Here is a 9,473-nt window from a genome sequence, read left to right as displayed (position 1 = left end):
TGTGAGTATGTCTTATATGCTCTTGATTGTGCATTTCACTGGGAATGGAGATGTTGGATATAGGTTAAAAGTATTTGGGGTACTACGTTGCTCAGTTTAGAGATGTCCATGTTGCTTACCTGTTTGGCTCTTGAGTATTCCTCAGACAGTGTGGTCATTTCTTAACCCTCCTGTTATCCTTGGGGTCTATTTGACCCCTTTCAATGTTTAACGTCTGAAAAATACATGATGTACATAATTCTTTTGCTTCATATTTGATGACTTTTCCTAAATATATGGGGTCAATGTGAAAAAAGTGAAATTTCCACAAAAATGTTTTCCCTAAGTGCTGTACACGTTTTGGTTACATCTGTGTTCCTTGGGGTCAATTTGACCCCAATTATCTTAAGTGTATTAAACATAAATGGAACATCCATATTATCCTAATACATGTTCCAATCTGTCTAGATTATGTCAAATACATGAACATAAGTTATTTAGAACATTTTGCTGTATTTAGGGCTCTGATAACTAACAATATGTATGATGTGGACGAGGGCCAAAACTAATGCAAGGCAACTTTTGGGCAGTTGTTGCACATTTTCGCCTGGTCATGGATTAGTTCTTTTGCTGTGTGGGCAGTGTGTGGGGGTGCCAGAACTTATCTAAAGGGCTTTTTATGTCCCCAACAGAACAACAGTAAATATCTGAGGCATAAACCGGTGCAAAGGGTTTTGCTTCTACTGATTTTGTAGACATTTAAATGGCTGAGGTCAAAATGACCCCAAGGATCACAGATGTAACCTAAATCTGAGGATAACAGGAGGGTTAATGCAATATCATTGTCAAATTGAGGTGAAAGTGAAACAGAACAACATGATCTCAGAATTAATTCAAAACATACAGGGCCAGATTAACGCCGGCTAGATAATATGGCTACAGCCAAGCCCCCCACCTGCCAGGGTCCCCCTTACAGGCCACAAGTGAAAAGTTGCAGAATTGTGATAGGATGCAGTATTGAAAAACATCATGTGTCTTGTTGAGTACAGTTGATAGACATGTTATCCTTCATTCTTAGCTTGTAATAATGACACTGTCTTTGTAAATTTGTCACGAAATTTGCCTTCCGGGGCCCAACAGCAACCTGTAGCCCAAGGGCCCCAGACCATCTTAATTCGGCCCTGAAAACATATCCACGTTGCTTACTTGTTTGGCTCTTGAGTATTTGTGGGGGTTTTCTCCACTAATGTCAGACAGGCACTCTTGATCTGGGCCTCGTTTCCCGATAACGATGCTTCTTAGCCTTACGTGTGTCGTTAACCAGTGATCCTACGAATGTTCTTAGATTTCCTACGACTGTTTCCCAAAGACACTCGTACATGAACGCGCGTGCACAGCCTCTAAGATCATTCGTAGCGTCGCTCTTAAGGATCGCTGTCCACATATGTGGTGCTGAAGTGTCCTCGGAGTGAACTGCGCCGTCATGCTGCTAAACCATTTACAAAATGTTAGGCGTGTGTCAGTATCAAAAGTTGTTTTCTATAAGGGTGGGACTACATTTGTAGCAGTTTGCAACTATCGACAGGAGTTATTGTTGGCAAATGAAATAAAATGCACACACACAATGAAATCATGCAAAACCATGAGCTACGCGGTTAAACCAGACAAAGCACGTGCAGTTGGCTACCGTGCTTAATATTTAAGAAGACAAGTAGGCCTAGGAGTTCCAAATTGGAATGCGCATTTGGGGGGCGGCGCACAAAGTACCGCACACTCAAGGCTTTAAAAACTGTGAGGAACATTTTGCACGGCAGTCTACTGTTATTAAAACAAAAAATCTACACGAATCCCCATCGCTGCCTTTTTGTCATAGTTTACCCTTAGCCTACAACTATCGTGTGTTTTCTGCGTCGCCTTCCAATGAAAGAGGGCGCAACGACTCGCTGACCGTTTTTTTTTTTTTTTTTTTTGGTAGTGGCCTTCCGACATCACCACTCTTGTCTCTGGTCGCCGAAGCCCCCTATTTATTTTGCGTGTGGATGCCTTGTTCTTGTTCACGAAGCACCCACACAAATTATGATTGATCACAGTTTAATAATGTCCTGATTTATCAAACACAGCGGAGCTATTTTACTGCCTGTAAAATATTTTCCAAACACATTGCTTTTATTTTATACACTTACACAATTAATGTTACCTTCTTATTTTCGTTACAGTGTCAACTGTGGTATTTACACTCCCGTCTTAAAACATCAACTTGAAGCGCAAGTTTCCTCTTTTCCTGTGGGTGTCTCCACTGTGCCATGCCACTCGCGTCTTAAAACAGCAATCTTATGCGCAAGTTTCTTCTTTTCCCTTCATATCCTGTGGGTGTCTCCACTGTGCCATGCCGTTACGATCAATCTTAGCGCGTTAAGACTACCCCAGACCACTCGTAGATTTCTCTTATAGTTACGTGTCAACCTGTGATGGTTCTTTGCTAAGTTGGCTTTGGGAAACGCTCCGTGAGCTCTACGATGGTGTTACGTGTGAACTTAAGTAGCACGTAGCGTTAAGTAGTACTTAAGGCCCTTTCGGAAACGAGGCCCTGGTGAGTTTACTGCAGATTGTATTACTGCTCCCTGAGTGGAACAGGAGGCATTGTCTGCGAGGGACATCACTGTGTTCATGATACCCCTAGCAGGGAATGCCCACTAGCCTGTGGCATCGTTGGGTCTTTTATAGCTCTTGGCCCAACCAGCCCAGAGTCTTCTCATATGCTAATCAGCTTGATTCCACCTCAGAGACAAGCCCTGACACTCAACACAGAGTACAACGCTTACACACTGGAACGATATATATATACAGTCACGATACATATACCTCTATATTCCTGCATATACATGTACATATAAGAATCTACATAAGAATCATATAAGAATACAATTTTACGACATAACCCTCAGACAGTGTGATCATTTCTTGACCAATATCATCCTCAAAGTAAAGTGAAAGTGAAACAGTATGTTCCATTTCACTGTGTGGTTGAAATATTTGTTTTCTATCCTTGTTAAAGTTTAAAAGTACACGATTTAAGACGTAGAAACTTTTTTTTTTCTTCCTCAGTGTTTTGCTCTATCTGTTGTTCTATCCACCGAGCAGGTAAATTTCATTCATTTCATCAGGTAGTTTTCATTTATGTCAAGCAATCAGGAAGGTTAAGTGCATTTATCAATTATTAAAATCTTTACTTTTCAGAGATGCAGACAGAAGTTGTGCTTCAGGATCCAGACCTTTCACCAGTATTCCATGGGGAGCATATCAGCCTTAAGTGTGTCCTATCAAGTGAACTAAATGGTGATCAGTGGAGGTATATCTGGTATAGAGATGGCCATCTAGTGACTACATGGTCTATGGGAACAACTCTAGATGTAAATGCCCAGCGTGTTTACAACAACAGCAATTATCAATGTGCAGTGGCACCACAACAGGGATATTCAGAGCATCGTAGTAATCCTTATAAACTCCTGGTGTTGGGTAAGCATCTCAAATTCAAAACTTACATTTTTGTGTGTTAATTCAACACTTTAAGAATAATATTGGATGCTATTTGGCCCTACTCCAAATTGGTGTTAATAAGGTAAAGAATTAGCAAGTGCATACACTGTACAAGTTTACTAACAATGGGTATTTCTCAAAACCTAGTGCGCACACTTCTAAGTTTATTCAGCCTAATTAGTCATGCCCAGTGATTGGATACTCTTAATTAGTCACACCCAGTATTTGGATACTCCGTAGAGTTCCCGAAAGAGTATCCAATCAATGGGCGTGACTAATTAGTCTGATACACTTGGAAGTGCGCGTACTAGGTTTTGAGAAATGCCCCCTGTGTGGTCCAACTATTATTCTAATGAGAGGAAAGAGAGTGGGAGGAGGAGCTCTCTGGCGTACTTTAACTCCATCTGACTCTTTGTTGTTCTCATGACTGATAGAGTAAACACCTTTAGTATAATTAGACTGGGAATTGCAGTGTCCATGACCCCTGTGTCTGTACAGAGATTCCTCATGCCACCATCACTATCCAGTCTCCTCAGCCGCCCTTCTACAGTGGAGACAGAGTCACCCTGAGGTGTGAAGTACAGGGTCATGGCTGGGAGTATCGGTGGATGAGGAACAAACGTTGGATTCATGGTTTGACCAACCAATCCATTACAGTCTCTCTCCCTGAGGAAGCTGGACATTATCAATGTCTTGGTATCAGAAGGAAACTGCAATCTTACAACAGCCCGAGCAGCCTCATTTCTATGAGTGGTAAGCTTTATATCAAATACAATATTTCTAGTTTATCTGTAATTCTGTAATTAAGTTAATCCTTGTGAGTTTTTTAAAACTAAAATTGGTTTTGAAAACATACTATCCCCAAAACCGTAGTCCTTAATACTGCTGTATAGCCACCATTATTCCTGCATGTCAAACCACCTGTGGAATGTTTCAATGTTCCTTAGAAGAATCTCCAACATTATCCAACAATCCTTATGTTTACATGACACACTTAAGTCCGATTTAACTCATTTTAAATCTGACTAAAGCGTAATTCCGCTAATGTAGCTAATGTTGCATAGTAAATGATCCAGGGCCACAGGGGGAAATGTTGTGATTTTAGTCCGCCTGTGGCAAACATTTTTGGGGGGAAGATCACCTGCATCCCGGTGGCATTGGACCATGCCCCCATGCCTTATTTGGCTCGCTCAGCACGTGTGTCCTCAGTCCAATCGCAATGCTTTCTTTACCCCAGACGTTTAATCAGATTTAAGTGAAAGTGCCATGTTTACACATGTCAAAATAACTCTCAATCCAATCTATTTAAATCTCATTTTTTAAATCGGACTTAAAAACATAATGTAAATAAAACACCATTAAACATTACTACGCCACAGATATTCTTCAATGACACTGCTCACATATTACAATAGGGGTTTTAAAACATGTCAGTTGTTCATGCATGTCGCTGAAAATCTATCAACAGTGTTGTATATTGCATGTGCATTTGTGCACTTATGTATTTGTGGTGTTCCCATCTGTCTCGGTTATCTCTGATTGCCCTTGTTTTAATGGATCCAGGGGGAAATACCGTTTCCCTGGACACTGAATGAAGGGAGTCATTGCTTACAAGCAGAGTATCAATATTTTTTTTAAATGTCCAGGTGTTTTGTCAGAAAGAGGTGGCAACCCTATGTATTTGTGTGTTGTATGTGTGTGCTGTAGGCCTACATTGCTTCACAGCAACAGTAACTCGTGCCATACGTGAAGTCTTAACGAGAAAAACAACAACTTTAAGCCTCGTGGTGCCTTTACGTATAGCCTCGTTTCTTATGGTTGGGCGACGAAAGGGGGAAGAATAATTTGGACGGACGTCAACAATCAAGTGTGACTGAAGGCTAACTGGAAATGACGGTAATCAAACATTTCAAACAAGTGATTTACGGTTAAGTTTAGGGTTACAAACACACACACACACTAGGGGTGGTACGGTTCACAAAATTCACGGTTCGGTTCATATCACGGTGTCAAGGTCACGGTTTTCGGTTCTCTGCGGTTCTTTTTTTTTAGTTCATGATAAATGGTGCACTGGCTAATAGAATCGGACTTATCACTAAATATCCTACATATGGTTTGTATAGGCTTATAATGTGAAAATGGTATGATTTTAATTGTGTCATCCTCTGATTTGGTCTTATACGCTAATGTTTTAATCAGAGAGACTGGATAAGATACTCCTAGAATCTCTGCTTTACATATTTTTCTGGGCAGTACATGAATTGCGGTTTGCGATGTATTGCACGGTTAGGTTCGGTATGTGTGTGAATTGTACGGTTTCGGTTTTCGGTGCGGTTTGTGCCATCCCTAACACACACACACACACACACACACACACACACACACACACACACACACACACACACACACACACACACACACACACACACACACACTGCCTGCTGGTGTATTTGATAAACCTATTTTAATTATTTATTTTTCTTCAAATGCTACTATTACTATGTCAGAACGCTATAAAGGACTTTTAGAAAAAGCACAACAAAATACCTCCTCTTAAAGTATCACGTCTTCTGTTGTCCAGTCTTGCACTTTAAATGTCTGTATGAGCACTGTCTTATGTCCATGTATAAGTACCGTCTATGTCTATACTGTCTATGTCCTTGTCTATGTCTGTATGGGAGAGCAAGAAACGTAATTTCAAATTCTTTGTATGACCAGTGCATGTAAAGAAATTGACAATAAAATCTACTTGACTTGACTTGACTTGTTAGGGTTAGGGTTAAGGTTAGGGTTAGGATTACGGTTAGGGTAAGGGTTAAGGTTAGGGACAATGTTGGAGGAAGGGAGAGATGGCATGTAGCTGACACAACGACAGCGCTCCCCTCCTGGAATGCACGCTGCTCGGGTGGTCTCTCTCTCACTCGCTCTCTCTCACCCACTCCCGATGACAGCGCGCGTTGCCCAACCACGAAAAACAAGGCTATATCGTAGCGGCACCACGAAGCTTGTAGTTGATTTTCACGAGAATGGGCTCTTCTCAGCCACAGCAGAGTTTATTTCTCCATGTTCATGTCCACAGCCCTCCCTCCATCTACTCTGACTCCTGCCCCCCAGGACCCTGTGACTACTGAAGAGACAGACAGTAAGTTTGCACAACTTAGTTGAACTATATGGTTTACATAACTAAGGACCAGAATTTTTGAGAAATACAAGTAGGCCCATCGAATAAATTGTTGTAAGCGTACTTTCCCCCGGAGTCCTGTGTTCACTAAAAAGACAGACACTGTGAAATGTTAAGTAGGCCATGCTGTTGAGTATGTTAGTGGCTGGATACTGCTGCATATAAACATGATGTGAAATTAGATGTTGTAGAGTCATTGGCTGGATATACAGTATACCTGTATATAATATATTTATTAGGATTGTATACCTGTAAACATGATATGAAATAACATTTGGTGCCACTGTTATGCCGACATGTCTTGCTATGCTACCATGCCATTACAGTAGCGCCCCAAGGGGTTAGGTTTTGAATTTGGGGCCATGTTAATCACCTCATATAGACAGAGCAGCCCATCTTGATAAAATACCACTTGTTCTCAATTTCCTTTCCAGCTTCGGGATCCAATCAGGTCCTGGTGGGTGTGGCTGTGGTTGGGGGCGTGACTGTGGGAGTGGCCCTCACCATCCTCATTATGAAGACTCGAAGACAGAGGGGTACATAAATCCATTTGTTCTTTTTTTGAGATCATTGCGTGCATATTATTTGCGACATTCTGCATACAGTAATAGGCCAACTAAATTACATCTTTCATTTAAAGTGTTTTAAAAAAAATGTTTTGCAACTTTCTGCATGTACTGTATAAAGGTGATTTGTGTTCTTGATTTTAAGGCAATAGCTAAACTACTAGGCCTACTGTTAAACTTGTATCAGTGTGCATCTCTTCACTGGTCCTGATGGAGCGTGTCCTTTAGCTGGAGGACTTCCATCAGGCAGAATGCCGCCACGCTCTCTCCATCAAGTCGCTGTCTGCCAGATGACATGCCGCTATTCAGACATGGCGCTATTCAGAGACATTGATGTACTGTCTGAATATAAGGGCACATCTCCCACTGAAATCTTCCACGCCTGTGGTTTGTGCTACGTTGCTCAGGTTTTCTCACTTTAGGGAGAGTGCATGGAGTTACCCTAACCCTAACCCGTAACTCTTACCCTATGGCATTTTGGTGTCTGAATAGCAGTATGTCTGAATAGCGGTATGTCTGAAAGCAGTATGGCTGGATAGCAGTATGTCTGAATAGCGCTTGCCCCCCCTGCCCGTTCCATATAGATCCTCCATCATCTGCCGTCTCTGCCTGGGTCCATCCGGCTACCAGCACAGGCGTCACCCCCACATGGGCCCTTGACTTGAAGAAACGGGCCCACTCCACCTGATATTAGGCCCCCTTCCGGGGCCCATTCTTGGTAGCTTGTAGGGGGGCCTGAAGTACTTGCGTTACACCAGTGACACTCTTTTGTCCACGACCCCTCTTCAGCACCTCCATGATCCCCCCAAGGGTCTCGACCCCCAGTTTGGGAACCACTTGCCTAAGAAATATGAATTCTATTAGATTTAGTGTATGATCACACTGCTGATACATGTTACCAGCTATTAAGCTCCGTGTTTCCCTTTAGGTTTGCGTCGTCAACCATCAGACCAGTACCGGTAAGTAGGGCCTACTTTTCTGGTTCCGATGCTTATTTAATGTCCATGCAAAAGACTTGAAAAATGTTAACTGTTGCTTTCACACACTTTTCATAACTGCTGTTTCCTCTAAACGCTGCACACAAATTCAGCCACTGCTCACACAAAATGCAAAACAATTTCTCACTCCTAAAAACTATATCAATGTTTTTAGTATATGTTCAAAAGTATGCGCTTGTCTCACGCCACACATTTTCAGTGATATTAAAACTTGTTTGTAATAGAAATAGAGTCGTAGATAACATTTTTGTACATGAGCAGCTGGAAAAAAAAACCTGTAACAGATCGTTATAAAGTGTCCTGTCTCCCTCTAGTGGCCAACCAGTGCAGAGCATCTATCAGAATGTTGGCCAGGCCCCTGACCAGCTTGGAGGAAGAGATGAGGACCAGTCTGACTATGCGCCAATGCAGAGAGGTTAGATTTCTTTGGCATTTTTGTAGTGTGACTTTTGGAAATGAAAATGAAGGATACTGTATCTATAAAATTGCTCTCTATATCTCTCTCTGTTTGCTAAAAGTCACTGAGGATGTCTATGAAGAACTGAACGAAGGTGAAAGAAATGGAGAAGGTATGGTATATAAAACATTTTTGCTGATATGTAGTTGTTGCTATCTGCATGTGAAAGAACTGAAATAATTATTTCCTGATTTTCAAGTGGGAGAAGACCAGCCTGGAGGAAGAGATGGGGACCAGCCTGTCTATGTGCCTCTGCAGAGAGGTTAGATGGTTTGGTTTCTAGTGTGAATCAGCGTTTGGAGTTGGAATGAAGAATACTGAATCTGTAAAATTTCTCTCTCTCTTCTCTCTCTCTCTCTCTCTCTCTCTCTCTCTCTCTCTCTCTCTCTCTCTTCTCTCTCTCTCTCTCTCTCTCCTCTCTCTCTCTCTCTCTCTCTCTCTCTCTCTCTGTCTCTGTCTCTCTCTCTCGCTCTCCATACAGCTACAGAAGATGTTTATGAGAAACTTACTGTGACAAACTGAAATAAGGAAGGTATGAGGATTTTTTAAAATCAGAAATGTTTACTTGGTTTTTAATTACAAAACACAGCAGAATATTGTCCTTCGTAAAAAAGATTTTGAAAAATCATGAATTGTCATTATTGACATTACTGACATCATTGTTGTGTTTGTCGCAGCCAATCTGCCCTACAAAGCCAAAGTGCAGTAACTACACCAGCACTGAAACATTGAGAGACAAATGCCCTCAAAGTTTT

The 9,473-nt window shown here is 41.6% G+C and overlaps 1 long non-coding RNA gene across 1 annotated transcript; it reads left to right on the top strand.

Annotated features, from left to right (window-relative positions):
* The first annotated feature begins 8,784 nt into the window (after positions 1–8,784).
* On the top strand, positions 8,785–9,250 carry LOC134437051 (uncharacterized). Its single transcript, XR_010032319.1, has 3 exons — positions 8,785–8,830; positions 8,918–8,980; positions 9,200–9,250. It is a non-coding gene; the product is annotated as an uncharacterized LOC134437051 (long non-coding RNA).
* Positions 9,251–9,473: the final 223 nt, after the last annotated feature.

This window comes from Engraulis encrasicolus, chromosome 21, assembly GCF_034702125.1.
Source record: "Engraulis encrasicolus isolate BLACKSEA-1 chromosome 21, IST_EnEncr_1.0, whole genome shotgun sequence".
In the NCBI taxonomy this organism is placed as follows: Eukaryota; Metazoa; Chordata; class Actinopteri; order Clupeiformes; family Engraulidae; genus Engraulis; species Engraulis encrasicolus.
This window is presented reverse-complemented; position numbering and strand designations above follow the sequence as displayed.